This window comes from Nomascus leucogenys, chromosome 6, assembly GCF_006542625.1.
Source record: "Nomascus leucogenys isolate Asia chromosome 6, Asia_NLE_v1, whole genome shotgun sequence".
Taxonomy (NCBI): Eukaryota; Metazoa; Chordata; class Mammalia; order Primates; family Hylobatidae; genus Nomascus; species Nomascus leucogenys.
The window spans coordinates 98,352,721-98,367,750 of record NC_044386.1 but is presented as its reverse complement, the minus strand read 5'-3'; the positions used below and the strand labels follow the sequence as shown (position 1 = coordinate 98,367,750).

Genomic DNA, 15,030 nt, shown 5'->3' with positions numbered 1-15,030 from the left:
TGACGTGGGAACACTAGTCAGGCTTTAGCTTTTTGAGATAACGGAGCTCTGCTTTCTGAAAAAGGCTAGTGTGAATATGTCAACGTCTGTATTCCGTACCTGCCCTGTTTGTGCTTTTGGTCACTCTAAACAAACGGATTTCAATATTATACCTTTTTTTTTTTTTCTGAGATAAGAGTCTCGCTCCATTGCCCAGACTGGAGTGCAGTGGCGCGATCTCGGCTCACTGCAGCCTTCGCCTCCCAGGTTCAAGCGATTCTCCTGCCTCAGCCTCCGGAGTAGCTGGGATTACAGGCACGTGCCACCACGCCCTGCTAATTTTTGTATTTTTAGTAGATACTGGGTTTCACCATGTTGGCCAGGCTGGTGTGGAACTCCTGACCTCGTGATCCGCCCGGCTTGGCCTCCCAAAGTTCTGGGATTACAGGCGTGAGCCACCGTGCCTGGCCTAAACAAATGATTTCTTTATGTCGTTCCCTATTTAAAAACAACTTCTTTGGCTAAGCTGCAAAATAGCACCATTTACGTCAGTTTATTGTGAGAATTACATATACGGGCTTAGCGCGGTGCCCAACAATGAATAAGTGCTCAATGAACTTCAGACGATAAATCTCAAAGTCCTTAGCCTGGTATTTAAATCCTTCCACAAACAGCCCTTAGCCTACCTGCATTCCCTATGCAAACCTTTGTCCTCCTCTGCAAACCTTTGTCTCCATGGCTTTTCTATTTTTTTTTTCTTTCTGAGACGGAGTTTCCCTCTTATTAACCAGGCTGTAGTGCAATGGCGCGATCTCAGCTCACTGCAACCTCTGCCTCCCAGGTTCAAGCGATTCTCCTGTCTCAGCCTCCCGAGTAGCTGGGATTACAGGCATGTGACACCACACCGGGCTAATTTTTGTATTTTTGTAGAGATGGGGTTTCTCCATGTTGGTCAGACTGGTTTTGAACTCCCGACCTTAGGTGACCCGCCCGCCTCGGCCTCCCAGAGTGCTGAGATTACAGGCGTGAGCCACTGCGCCCAGCCTGTCTCCATGGCTTTTCTAAGCCCTCCCCTGCCCGGGTTCCACACCCCGCCAATTCCGGGCCCCTCTCCATTTATCTGACTTCCATTTCTCCTTCGGTCTTTTTAACACAACCCCTTCTCTGACAACAGAAACCCACAAAAACCTTCCTTATTTCAGTTGAATATACACCATCTTGTCACGACTACTTCTTGCAAGCTTGTCCAACCTGCCTTATTTTGTTGTTGTTTTGTTTTGTTTAGGCTTTTAGCACCCTGAAGCCATGGTTTTTAGTTTCAGTCTCTAGTGATAAGTGGAAAAGAGGGATGAGGAAGGGGCTTTACTTCAGAAACTAAGAACCCATGACTGTATTCACTCCCTTGGACACCACTGCTAAATTGTAAAAAGGGACAAGGGCTTCTTTGGACCCCACCCCACCGAAACTGTCCTGTACACTTTTAAATTTTTTATTGAATATAAAATACATACTTTTTTAAAAATTTTTTTGAGACAGTCTCGCTCTGTAGCCAGGCTGGAGTGCAGTGGCACAATCTCAGCTCACTGCAACCTCTGCCTCCTGGGTTCAAGCGATTCCCCTGCCTCAGCCTCCTGAGTAGCTGGGACTACGGGCGCGCACCACCACGCCTGGCTAATTTTTTGTATCTTAGTGGAGATGGGGTTTCACCATGTTGGCCAGGATGGTCTCGATCTCCTGACCTTTTGATCCTGCTGCCTCGGCCTCCCAAAGTGCTGGGATTACAGGCGTGAGCCACTGCGCCCGGCCAATTTTTTTGTTGTTGTTGTTAGGAGACCAAGTCTCACTCTGTCGCCCAGGCTAGAGTGCATTGGCGCAGTCTCAGCTCACTGCAGCCTCACCTCCTAGATTGAAGCGATTCTTCTGCCTCAGCCTCCCAAGTAGCTGAGATTACAGGCGCATACCACTATGGCCGGCTAATTTTTGTATATTTAGTAGGGATGGGGGTTCACCATGTTGGTCAGGTTGTTCTCGAACTCCTGACCTCAGGTGATCCACCCGCCTCGGCCTCTCAAAGTTGTGGGATTACAGACGTGAGCCACTGCGCCCAGCCTGCACATACTTTTTTAATCCAAACGTTTAAAAATACAAAAATGAAAATAGTGGGCTGGGCGCGGTGGCTCACGCCTGTAATCCCAGCACTTTGGGCAGCCAAGGCAGGCAGCTCACGAGGTCAGGAAATCGAGACCATCCTGGCTAACACGGTGAAACCCCGTCTCTACTAAAAATACAAAAAATTAGCTGGGCATGGTGGTGGGCGCCTGTAGTCCTAGCTACTCAGGAGGCTGAGGCAGGAGCATGGCGTGAACCCAAGAGGCGGAGCTTGCAGTGAGCCGAGATTGCGCCACTGCACTCCAGACTGGGCGACAGAGTGAGGCTCCATCTCAAAAAAAAAAAAAAAGAAAAAAAGAAAATAGTGAAAGTCTCTTTCCCACCTCCACCCCTCATCTGCCCAGTTCCCCCACTGTTATGAGTTGTTTGGGAATCCATGAGGAGTTCTTTTCTCCTAGAACCCTCTGTGTTATTTCTGCTTTTGTATTGAGGTTAACTTATTTGCCTTTATGTGTTAATTACACAGGTAATATTCAAATATTTGGGCTCATGATGCAACAATTGAGAAATATAAAATACAGGGCAAAACTTAAGGAACATGTTTATTTCCCCCCCTATTTACCTTCCCACCATTTGGCGTGTGCATTTTTCTCCATTTTTTTTTTTTTTTTACCATAAATGGTCTGTACATATTGTTCAGTTGCATTCTTTTTTTTTTTTTTTGGGACAGAGTCTCTGTCACCAGGCTGGTGTGATCTCGGCTCACTGCAACCTCTGCCTCCTGGATTCCAGCGATTCTCCTGCCTCAGCCTCCTGAGTAGCTGGGATTACAGGCGCCTGCCACCACTCCCGGCTAATTTTTGTATTTTTAGTAGAGACGGGGTTTCACCAAGTTGGCCAGGATGGTCTCGATCTATTGACCTTGTGATCCGCCCGCCTCGACCTCCCAAAGTGCTGGGATTACAGGCCTGAGCCACCACACCTGGCCCAGTTGTATTCTTTTTTAACATAATAATATATCCTGGAGATTGTTCAAATTACATACAGGTCTATCTCACCTTTTTTTTTTTTTTTTTTTGAAACAGGGTCTTGCTCTGTCTCCCAGGCTGGAGCACAGTGGCATGATCATGGCTCACTGCAGCTTGCAGCTCCTGGGTTCAAGTGATCCTCCTGCCTCAGCCTCCCCAGTAGCTGGGACTACAGGTGGATGCCACCACACCCAACTAATACTTTTATTTTTGCAGAGATGTGCTCTCGCTGTGTTGACCGGGCTGGTTTCCAACTCCTAGCCTCAAGTAATCCTTCCACCTCTGCCTCCCAAAGTGCTGGGATTACAAACATGAGTACCTCAGATTTTCAATAGCTTTCAACATACCACAGTATAAATATTTCAAGATTTATCTAATCTTTGTGCACGTTGCTTTTTCTTTTCTTTTTTTTTTAAGAGACAGGGTCTCACTATGTTGTCCAGAATAGGGCGTCAACATAGCCAGGCTATGTTGTCCTGGCTAGAGTGTCCAGCCTGGAATCCTAGGCTCAAGCAGTCCTCACGCCTCAGCTTCCAGAGTAGCTGGGAATACAGATCATGCCACCATGCCTGCCTTCTGCACTTTGCTTTTATTTTTTTAGGACCCAAGAAGTAGAATTACTAGGTCAAAGAATGTGGGCATTTTAAATTGCCTTGTGAAAGGTTTCATCATTTTACATTTCAAGTAGCAATTTAAGAAAAGGCTTGTTTTTCCACATTCTTGACAAACACAGCATCATGGAGTCTCTGAAAACTGGTGTTTCTTTTTTTTGAGATGGAGTCTCACTCTGTCGCCCAGGCTGGAGTGCAGTGGCACAATCTTGGCTCACCGCAGCCTCCGCCACCTGGGTTCAAGCGATTCCCCTGCCTCAGCCTCCCTAGTAGCTAGGATTACAGGCACCTGCTACCGCGCCCAGCTAGTATTTGTAGTTTTAGTAGAGACAGGGTTTCACCACCTTGACCAGGCTGGTCTTGAACTCATGACCTCATGATCCACCCGCCTCGGCCTCCCAAAGTGTTGGGATTACAGGCGTGAGCCACTGTGCCCAGCCTGTTTTTGTTTTGACATGGAGCCTCGCTGTGTCACCCAGGCTGGAGTGTAATGGCATGATCTCAACTCACTGCAAACTCCACCTCCCGGGTTCAAGCAATTCTCCTATCTCAGCCTCCTGAGTAGCAGGATTACAGGTGCACGCTGCCATGCCCAGCTAACATTTTGTATTTTAGTAGAGGCGGGGTTTCACTGTGTTACCCAGGCTGGTCTCGAACTCCGGAGCTCAGGCCATCCACCCACCTTGGCCTCCAAAAGTGCCAGGATTACATGTGTGAGCCACTGCGCCCTGCATGAAAACTGGCTTTAATATAACAGGAACTCGTGTTGTACAAAAGAAACCAGACATGAAAGAGTATATACTTTATCAATAGTGTTAGAAATTAGGGGCACTAGGAAACTACAGAACAGTGACAGAAATGTTCTGTATCTTAATCCGGTGTGGTTAGATGGTGTTACATGTTTCACACATGTAAAAATTCATCAAGCTGTACACTTCCTAGTAATGCACCTTAACAAACCTACATTATACCTCAATAAAAATATTTTTAAAGTCACTTTTTAAAGATTTTATTATAAGAAGTTCAAACACACAGAAAAGTAGAAAGAATAATACATTTTAGCCAGGTGCAGTGGCTCACGCCTGTAATCCCAACACTTTGGGAGGCCGAGGCGGGTGGGTCACCAGGTCAAGAGTTTGAGACCAGCCTGGCCAACATGGTGAAATCCCGTCGCTACTAAAAATGTAAAAATTAGCCGGGCACTGTGGCACATGCTTGTAGTCCCAGCTACTCAGGAGGCTGAGGCAGGAGAATCGTTTGAACCCGGGAGGCGGAGGTTGCAGTGAGCCGAGATTGTGCCACTGCACTCCAGCCTGGGCGACAGAGCAAGACTCCATCTCAGAAAAAAAGAAAAAAAAGAAGAAGAAGAAAAAGACGTTTTATATCACCTCCATTAAACAACTGTGAACATTTCCCCGTGTGTGCCTTATATTGACATATATTTATGTGGGGCGTGTATGTGTGTAAACACATAATCATTCACACCTGGTTTCCTTAGTATGTACTTTCAAAATAAGCATTTTCTACATGCCACAATACCATATCACATCCAGCACAATAACATGCAGTCTGCTTTCAACTTGTTGCTATTAGAAACCTATGTCAATAGGGAATAACAATAGTTTCCTAAAATTATGCAGTACTCACTCCAGATTTCCTCACTTGTTTGTGTCCTCCTTTTTTCAAAACAAGACCTATTAAATAACAATGTATTACATTTGATTGTTTAATCTTTTTTTTTTTTTTTTTGAAACGGAGCTTCGCTCTTGTTACTCAGGCTGGAGTGCAATGGCATGATCTCGGCTCACGGCAACCTTGGCCTCCCGGGTTCAAGCAATTCTCCTGCCTCAGCCTCCTGAGTAGCTGAGATTACAGGCATGCACCACTATGCCTGGCTAATTTTTGTATTTTTAGTAGAGATGGGATTTCTCCATGTTGGTCAGGCTGGTCTCGAACTCCCAACCTCAGATGATCTGTCCGCCTCAGCCTCCCAAAGTGCTGGGGTCACGGGTGTGAGCCACCACTCCCGGATAAAATATCTTTTTTTTTTTTTTTAATTATGCCCCAGAACTGAACAATCTCTTGTTTTTGTTTGTTTGTTTTGGTTTTTTTGAGACAGAGTCTCAAATCTCGGCTCACTGTAACCTCCGCCTCCTGGGTTCAAGCCATTCTCCTGCCTCAGAGTAGCTGGGACACACACCACCATGCCCAGCTAATTTTTGTTTTAGCAGAGGCGGGATTTCCCCATGTTGGCCAGGCTGGTCTTAAACTCCTGACCTCAAGTGATCCACCTCCCCCAGCCTCCCAAAGTGCTGGAATTACAGGCATGAGCCACTGTGCCTGGCCAAATCTCTTGTCTTTTTAAACCTAGAGCAGAAGTTCTTAAGCTAGGAGTCTGTGGATACAATTCAAAGGGTCCATGAAGTTGGATGAGGCAAAAATTACATTTTTATTTTCACCAAATTCTAATTAAAATTTAGCATTTCCTAGGCCGGGTGCAGTGGCTAACGCCTGTAATCCCAGCACTTTGGGAGGCCGAGGCGGGCGGACCACAAGGTCAGGAGATCGACACCATCACCATCATGGCGAACACAGTGAAACCCCATCTCTACTAAAAACACAAAAAATTAGCCAGGCGTGGTGGTGGGCGCCTGTAGTCCCAGCTAGTCTGGAGGCTGAGGCAGGAGAATGCTGTGAACCTGGAAGGCAGAGCTTCCAGTGAGCTGAGATTGCGCCACTGCACTCCAACCTGGGCGACAGAGCAAGACTCCGTCTCAAAAAAAAAAAATTTAGCATTTCCTTCCATTACAAATGAAGATAACAAACTACAATACTATGAGCTGTGGCTTTGTCATCAATATAAATTACAGATGTTTTCATATCACATTATGGCTATTGAAAATATCTCAGAAATATAATTTATATTCATCACTACTTTAAAACTATTATAGTTGGCTGGGCGCAGTGGCTCACGCTTGTTATCCCAGCACTTTGGGAAGCTGAGGCAGGCGGGTCACGAGGTCAGGAGTTCAAGACCAGCCTGGCCAACATGGTGAAATCCTGTCTCTACCAAAAAATACAAAAATTAGCTGGGTGTAGTGGTGCATGCCTGTAATCCCATCTACTCGGGATGCTGAGGCAGGAGAATAGCTTGAACTCAGGAGGTGGAGGCTGCAGTGAGCTGAGATTGCACCACTGCACTCCAGCCTGGGTGACAGAGCAAGACCCTGTTTCTAAATAAATAAATAAAATAAAACTATTGTAGTTAGATCTTGTTATTTAATGCATTAATAATGGAACATGTGTATTCCATATTGTACTTTAAAATATTTTGATAACTATATTTCTCTGGGCACGGTGGCTCACGCCTGTAATCCCAGCACTTTGGGAGGCCGAGGCGGGAGGATCACCTGAGGTCAGGAGTTCGAGACCAGCCTGACCAACATGGAGAAACCCCGTCTCTACTAAAAATACAAAATTAGCCAGGCATGGTGACACATGCCTGTAATCCCAGCTACTTGGGAGGCTGAGACAGGAGAATCGCTTGAACCTGGGAGGCGGAGGTTGCAGTGAGCCGAGATCGCACCATTGCACTGCAGCCTGGGCAACAACAGCAAAACTCCGTCTCAAAAAAAAAACAAAAAAACCCCGTATTTTTTAATAATCCTGTTTTTTATTTTATGCATTTAAGACATTCTGAGAAAAGAATTCATTGGCTTCACCAGACTGTCAATGGGGCTGGAGGGGAAGCCTTTGGCTCAAATACAGTCTGCCCCCACACACATAGCCTTTATTAGTAGTGGTATTAGTCTTTGTTTAGTATTAGTATTTGCTTTCTGAAGAGCCCAGGCGTTTGTTGAATGTCTGACATTCTGGATTCACCTGATTATTTACTCACGGTGTTACTTGTTACTTACATTTCCTATAAATGTAAAGTTAGGTCTAAAGACTTGATTAGATCCAAGTTGAGTGTTTTGACAAGATTATTTTAAAGGTGATGCTGTGCAGTTCTCATTGCATTACGTAAGCAGGTACATGATATCTGGTTGTCCCACTGTTAGTGATGCTAAGTGTGATCACTGAGCTACAGAGGTTAAGACACTTTTGTTTTTGCATAATCTAATGATATTTAAATTTATGGAAAAATGTAAACATATACAATAGCAGAGGTGATAGTGTAATGAACTGTGTTGTATGGGTCACTCAGCTTCTACAGTTATTAACATGCGGCCAATCTTGTTTCGTTGATATGTCTTCATTCCTCTCCCCCCGAAAAATGCATATACACAGATTCCAGAGATCATGTCTATTTTATTCATAAACAATTTAGTATGTATCTCTAAATGGCGTTATTGCATTTAATTGCAAATAACTCCTTATCTTCAAGTACCCAGCCTGTGTTCAGATTCCCTGATTGTCTCATACATGTTTCTTTATGACTGGTTCAAATCAAGATGGAAACAAAGTCCACACATTTCATTCCATTAAGATATCTCTGTCTCTCTCTTTTTTTGCCACTTACTTGGTGAAGAAACTGGACTGCATTAAATTAGCACACTGTGTTAAAGTGTTCATTTATAGACTAATTGAACATAAAATCTTCGAATATGAGTTCCATGGGAGAATAAAATGTATTCGACGTGGTATATCTTTGCATTTTTTAGTACAAATAGTAATAAGTCACTACTCAACATTATGAGTCATCAGCCAACAATAAGAAAAAATATCCATTAAGATTAAGCTTGTTCCTTTCGGCCGGAACTGCCATCTTCCAGTAATTCGCCAAAATGACGAACACAAAGGGAAAGAGGAGAGGCACCCGATATATTTTCTCTAGGCCTTTTAGAAAACATGGAGTTGTTGCTTTCGCCACATATATGCGAATCTATAAGAAAGGTGATATTGTAGACATCAAGGGAATGGGTACTGTTCAAAAAGGAATGCCCCACAAGTGTTAGCATGGCAAAACTGGAAGAGTCTATATTGTTCCCCAGCATGCTGTTGGCATTGTTGTAAACAAGTTAAGGGCAAGATTCTTGCCAAGATAATTAATGTGCGTATTGAGCACATTAAGCACTCTAAGAGCCGAGATAGCTTCCTGAAACGCATGAAGGAAAATGATCAGAAAAAGAAAGAAGCCAAAGAGAAAGCTACCTGGGTTCAACGGAAGCGCCAGCCTGCTCCAGCCAGAGAAGCATACTTTGTGAGAGCCAGTGGGAAGGAGCCTGAGCTGATGGAACCTATTCCCTATGAATTCATGGCATAATAGGTGTTAAAAAATAAATAAATAAAAAAACTCTGGGCTGTTAAAAAAAAAAAAAGATTAAGCTTGTTAAAATGCTACTTCTGAAGGCTCGGTGATCCTAACTTCCCCCCTTGACCTTAGTTTAGGACTGCATCAGAAAAATCTATTGCTTCTCACAGACTTTTTGAGAATGAAGGTGATGACAATTACTTAATATAAGGTATAATAAAATAATAAATAATAAAATTTAAAATCAAAATTACCTCCCAACTGGAATACTGATTGTATTAGTTTCTCGGGACTGCCAAACATAAATTATTTTACAATTCTAGAGGCTAGACATCCCATATAAAGGTGTTGGTAGGTTTGGTTCCTTCTGAGGACTGTGAGGAAGAATCTGTGCCATTCCTCTCCCCTAGCTTCTGGTGGTTTGCTGGCAATCTTTGGCGTTCCTTAGCTTGCGGGAGCATTGGTGTTCCTTAGCTTGTAGAAGCATTACCCCAGTTTCTGCCTTCATCTGCACATGGCTTTCTCCCAGGTTTCCAGATGTATATTGGTGTCTGGGTTTGTGTGTCTTTTTCCAAATTTCCCCTTTTTTAATAAAGATACCAGTTATAATGGATTAGGAGGCCACCTTACTCTGGTATTACCTCATCTTATCTTAACTAATTACATCTGCGGCAGAGCTTTTTCCAAATAAGATCTCATTCTGAGGCTCTGAGGGTTAGGATTTTAACATACGAATTTTTGGAGAACACAAGTAAGCCCGCTCTTCTATTTTAAATTAATGTATGACATTTTCATTGACCTTTCATCAATTTACCAATTTGCTTTTTTTCCCACCTGGTTTACTTCTCTGGAAAAAATCCGGGCCAGGCGCAGTGGCTTATGCCTGTAATTCCAGCACTTGGGAAGGCCAAGGCAGGCAGATCACAAGGTCAGGAGTTCGAGGTCATCCTGGCCAACATAGTGAAACTCCATCTACACTAAAATACAAAAAGCTCGCCCAGTGTGGTGTTGCGGGCCTGTAGTCCCAGCTACTCAGGAGGCTGAGGCAGGGGAATCGCTTGAATCTGGGAGGCAGAGGTTGCAGTGAGCCAAGATTGCGCCACTGCACTCCAGCCTGGCAACAGAACGAGACTCTGTCTCAGAAAAATAAATAAATTAGTTAATTAATTAATTAATTCACCTCACCTCCCATCACCTAGAGATTAATTATGCATCTGTAATAATGGGGGTGTTTGGGTATCTTCATTTCTGATGCTGAAATTTTTTAATATCTTTCTAACAAGGTCTGAAATTGTATTTCGAATTGATGAGCTAACATAGTAATTGTGGAGAACATTTGAGAATTGCTGGGAATGACTAAAAATATTTAGGATGAGGAAAAAACTTGCAGCTGTCAACATATAATAGTTTTGCTCAAAGAAAGTGAGCTTCTGGCCGGGCGCAGTGGCTCACGCCTGTAATCCCAGCACTTTGAGAGGCCAAGACAGGTGGACCACAAGGTTAGGAGTTCAAGACCAGCCTGACAAACATGGTGAAACCCCATCTCCACTAAAATACAAAAATTAGCCAGGTGTGGTGGCGTGCACCTGTAGTCCCAGCTGCTCAGGAGGTTGAGGCAGGAGAATCGCTTGAACCCGGGAGGTGGAGGTTGCAGTGAGCCAAGATTGAGCCACTGCACTCCAACCTGGGTGACAAAGCGAGACTCCATCTCAAAAAAAGAAAAGAAAAAAGGGTATCTACATAAAAGCACTCAGAAAAAAAAAAAAAAGGATAAAAAATGTTCTAAGGCTCTGTTCACAATAACCACCATATTCGTTCATCACTAGAACAATCTTAACAGTGGTTTAAAAATACACAGAATTGTTCTCCAAACTAATCTTCAATATCACATAATATTAAGTAAAAAATAAACATTTCAAACATTTTAACAGATTACTTGGGCAATATTATGAACTCTACAATTTCATGAGTTTTAATGTCTTCTTATCTCCTAACTTTTGGTGTTTGGCGGCCCTTCAAACAGGCCACTCAGCAACAAATACTTTTTTAGGGCAGATAGCCTTTAAGTATGTAATTTACAAGATGAAATTTACTGGTTTCATTGTTCCTTTTTTTTTTTTTTTTGAGAGGGAGTCTTGCCCTGTCGCCCAGGCTGGAGTGCAATGGCCGGGTCTCAGCTCACTGCAAACTCCACCTCCTAGGTTCAAGCGATTCTCCTGCCACAGCCTCCGATTCTCCTGCCACAGCCTCCCGAGCAACTGAGACTACAGGCACGCGCCACCACGCCCAACTAATTTTTGTATTTTTAGTAGAGACGGGGTCAGGGACAGGGGGTGGGGTGGTCTCACCATATTGGCCAGGCTGGTCTCGAACTCCCGACCTCGTGATTCACCCTCCTCGCCTCCCAAAGTGTTGGGATTACAGGTGTGAGCCGCCGCACCAGGCCCATTGCTCCTTTTTTAGTCTTAGTAGTTTTGTATGTATTGGATTATTTTAAAATAAGACCATCCAGGCTGAAGTCTGTTATTACCGTTGATGAGAGCTGAAACTGGTGAAATTAGTACCGTTGATGAGACCTGAAGTTGGTCAAATGAAAGCAAAACGAACGTCGCCCAACGTGGGGCTCGAACCCACGACCCTGGGATTAAGAGTCCCATGCTCTACCGACTGAGCTAGCCGGGCAGTTGGAGGAAAGGGTTGTGTCTAGATCTTTTCAAAGGAATAAGATTGTTTTGATTTGCTCCAAGAATTACATTTCGTATTAAATGATCTTTCCATTTTATATATATATATATATATACTTTTTTTTTTGGTAAAGTTTTTCATGACTTTTAAAACTTGTGTTTCATGTCTGATTCTGTGCGCACAAACTTCTGTTGTTTAACAAAAATGTATAAACAGCCCTCTAGTGGTCAGCACCTTTCCGTTTCCTTAAAGGTAAGGCGGGCCAAGGAGGGCGATGCCGACTCCAGCCCAGAGAATAGGAGTGAGTATGGGGGTGCTTCCAGTTCATCCTAAAGATTCCCGCCGGCAGAGCGCCCACCCCTTGAAGCACGGGGACCACAGATGTTCTCAGCACCCGCGTGGCCCACTGCAAAAGACGGCTCGGGAGAAATGTCCTGCACACTCTCTAGAAACAATTGGAACTGAAAGCCCAGCTGCAGAGCTGGCTTGCCTCTCGGGATCGTGTGACTTAGAGATTTTCGGAATTCTTTTCTTTGGCACGACAGTGGTTCAACTAAGACATACCATGGTGTTTACACGAGAGATTAGAAAGCTAAAGCAGTCTCAGCGAGTAATTGAAAATACCGTAGAGAGTTTGCTCACACTCAAAACTAAAAAGTGAAAACATTTATTCCATAGACTGATAGAACCTCAGTGTGGGAAGGGACCATTATTCCAAGCCTCTCCCTACAAAAACAAAAACAAAAAAAAAAAGATTTATTCTGTTTTCCAGAATAAACGATTTCACAGTAGCCAAACAGTCCCAGTTAATGAGGGAAACTACTTTGTAAGAAAAAAACAAAGGCTGGGCGCGGTGGCTCACGCCTGTAATCCCAGCACTTTGGGAGACAGAGACTGGCGGATCACGAGGTCAAGAGATCAAGACCATCCTGGCCAACATGGTGAAACCACGTTTCTACTAAAAATACAATCAGGCGTGGTGGCGCGCGCCTGTAATCCCAGCTACTTGGGAGGTCTGAGGCAGGAGAATCGCTTGAACCCAGGAGGCGGAGGTTGCAGTGAGCCGAGATCATGCCGCTGCACTCCAGCCTGGTCACCGAGTAATACTCTGTCTCAAAAAAAAAAAAAAAAAAAAGCAGGATTAGAAAAGCATACTTTGGCAAATTCATTTATTAGTATTATTATTGACACAGAGTCTTGCTCTGTTGCCCAGGCTGAAGTGCAATGGGGCGATCTCAGCTCACTGCAACCTCCACCTCCAGGTTCAAGTGATCACTCCTGTCTCAGCCCCCGAGTAGCTGAGATTACAGGCGTGCACCACCACGCCTGGCTAATTGTTGTATTTTTAGTAGAGATGTAGTTTCACCATGTTGGCCAGACTGGCCTCAAATTCCTGACCTCAAGTGATCCACTCGCTTCGGCCTCCCGAAGTGCTGGGATTACAGGAGTGAGCCACCACACCCAGCAGTGGCAAATCCTTTTAAACAAGGGTTATCAATTGTGGTTAAACCATTATGTTAATTTTATATGTTAATAGTTGGTGGAGAACTGGATATTTACAGGGTCGAAGTAACACCACACAGGTTACTAGATGCAAGGAGGACAATCTCAATGAATGATGGTGGGTTCCGGTTGTTATTACCTTAATCCAGAAATTAATCTGAGTTTTGCTAGTGCTTTACTAATCTTCAACAAGATAGTGTATCTTTAGCAGTGATACAACACAAAATCAATGGTAACTATTTATTCTAGCCAAAAATTTTTTTGATTAATTAGTATCTAAAGGTCCATAGGCCTTTTGATATTAATTCCAGTTTACAAGGAATATAAAGGATAGAGGAACAAGATGAATGACACCATAAGGAGCCAATAACACAAAGTCAGAGGGTGGGAAATTCTCCAGGACAACTAACCTTCAATAAGTATTATATATTTTTTAACGACTTTTGCTGTTTTTTTTTGTTTTTGTTTTTGAGACCGAGTTTTGCTCTTGTGGCCCAGGCTAGAGTGCAGTGGTGCACTCTCGGCTCACTGCAATCTCTGCCTCCTGGGTTCAAGTGATTCTCTTGCCTCAGCCTCAGCCTCCCGAGTAGCTGGGATTACAGGTGCGTGCCACCACACCCAACTAATTTTTGTATTTTTAGTGGAGACAGGATTTCACCATGTTGGACAGGGTTTCACCATGTTGGCCATGGTCTCGAACTCCTGAGCTCAGATGATCCACCCGCCTCGGCCTCCAAAAGTACTGGGATTACATGTGTGAGCCACCACGCCTGGTCGACTTTTGCTAAATTAAAAGAGACAAAAGGGCCATAATAGTCAGATGCAATAGGTGATCCTAGATTGGATACTGTTCTGGAAAAACTAGTTATAAAGAGATTTTGGAGTCAACTGGAGAAACTTGCATATAGTTTGAATATTGGATGAAATGAAAATTTGCTGTAATGGAAAGTGGAGATGCTTGGTTGAAAAAAGCAAGCTACAGAATAAATGTAATCACTCATTTTGGTAAAAAGAAGGCCATTTACTAAGATATTAATACTATTATTTGGGTAGTGGGAATCTAAACGTTTTACTTTTTTAATTTTTTGCTTGTCTTTATTTTCAAATTTTCTAAAATGCATATGTATACTTCTGTAATATTAAAAGGGTTATTTTTTAAAAGTACATGAGAAAGAAGAAAGAAAGGAAAGCAAAGATAAAACTTTAAAATGTGGCCAACAATTAGACTTACAGAAATGAGACCCAGGCCAGGCGAGGTGGCTCACCTGGGATCCTACTACTTTGGGAGGCCAAGGTAAGAGGATCACTTGAGCCCAGTAGTTCTAGACCAGCCCTAACAACATAGCAAGACCCCCCACACCCAGCATGGTGACACACACCTGTAGCCCCAGCTACTTGAGAGGCTGAGGTGGGAGGATAGCTTGAGCCTCCCATCTCAGCCTCTCTTGGGAGGTCAAGACTGCAGTGAGCCTTGGTCACGTCATTGTACTCCAGTGTACTTCAGTGGGTGACAGTAAGAAACCTTGTCTCAAAAAAAAAAAAAAAAAGAGACTCAGAGGTTCTGGATACTTCTTTTGTATAAGTAGACTACAAATCTCATCGAAAGCTTTCTAGCAGTCATGGTGGAAAAGGAAAGCTGATCAGTTACACAATTCATAGGGTCCTCACAACGAAGCCATTTAAACCAAATCAACTCCTTGGTTACTTAGATCAAAAAGAGAGAGGAGTATATAGATCCTGTTATTCAGAAATAAATGCTGCTAAACCTAAGATATCTGGATCCTTGTTCCTTTTGTATGTGTGTGTCTGCGTTTCTTTCTTTTTCTTTTTCTTTTTTTTTCTTAGACAGAGTCTTACGCTG

The 15,030-nt window shown here is 43.6% G+C and overlaps 1 non-coding gene and 1 pseudogene across 1 annotated transcript; one reads left to right on the top strand and one right to left on the bottom strand.

The window, feature by feature from the left end:
- The first annotated feature begins 8,505 nt into the window (after positions 1 to 8,505).
- Positions 8,506 to 8,993, top strand: LOC115835575 (annotated as a pseudogene).
- A 2,597-nt stretch (positions 8,994 to 11,590) lies between these two features.
- On the bottom strand, positions 11,591 to 11,663 carry TRNAK-CUU. The gene has a single exon. It is a non-coding gene; the product is annotated as a tRNA-Lys (tRNA).
- Positions 11,664 to 15,030: the final 3,367 nt, after the last annotated feature.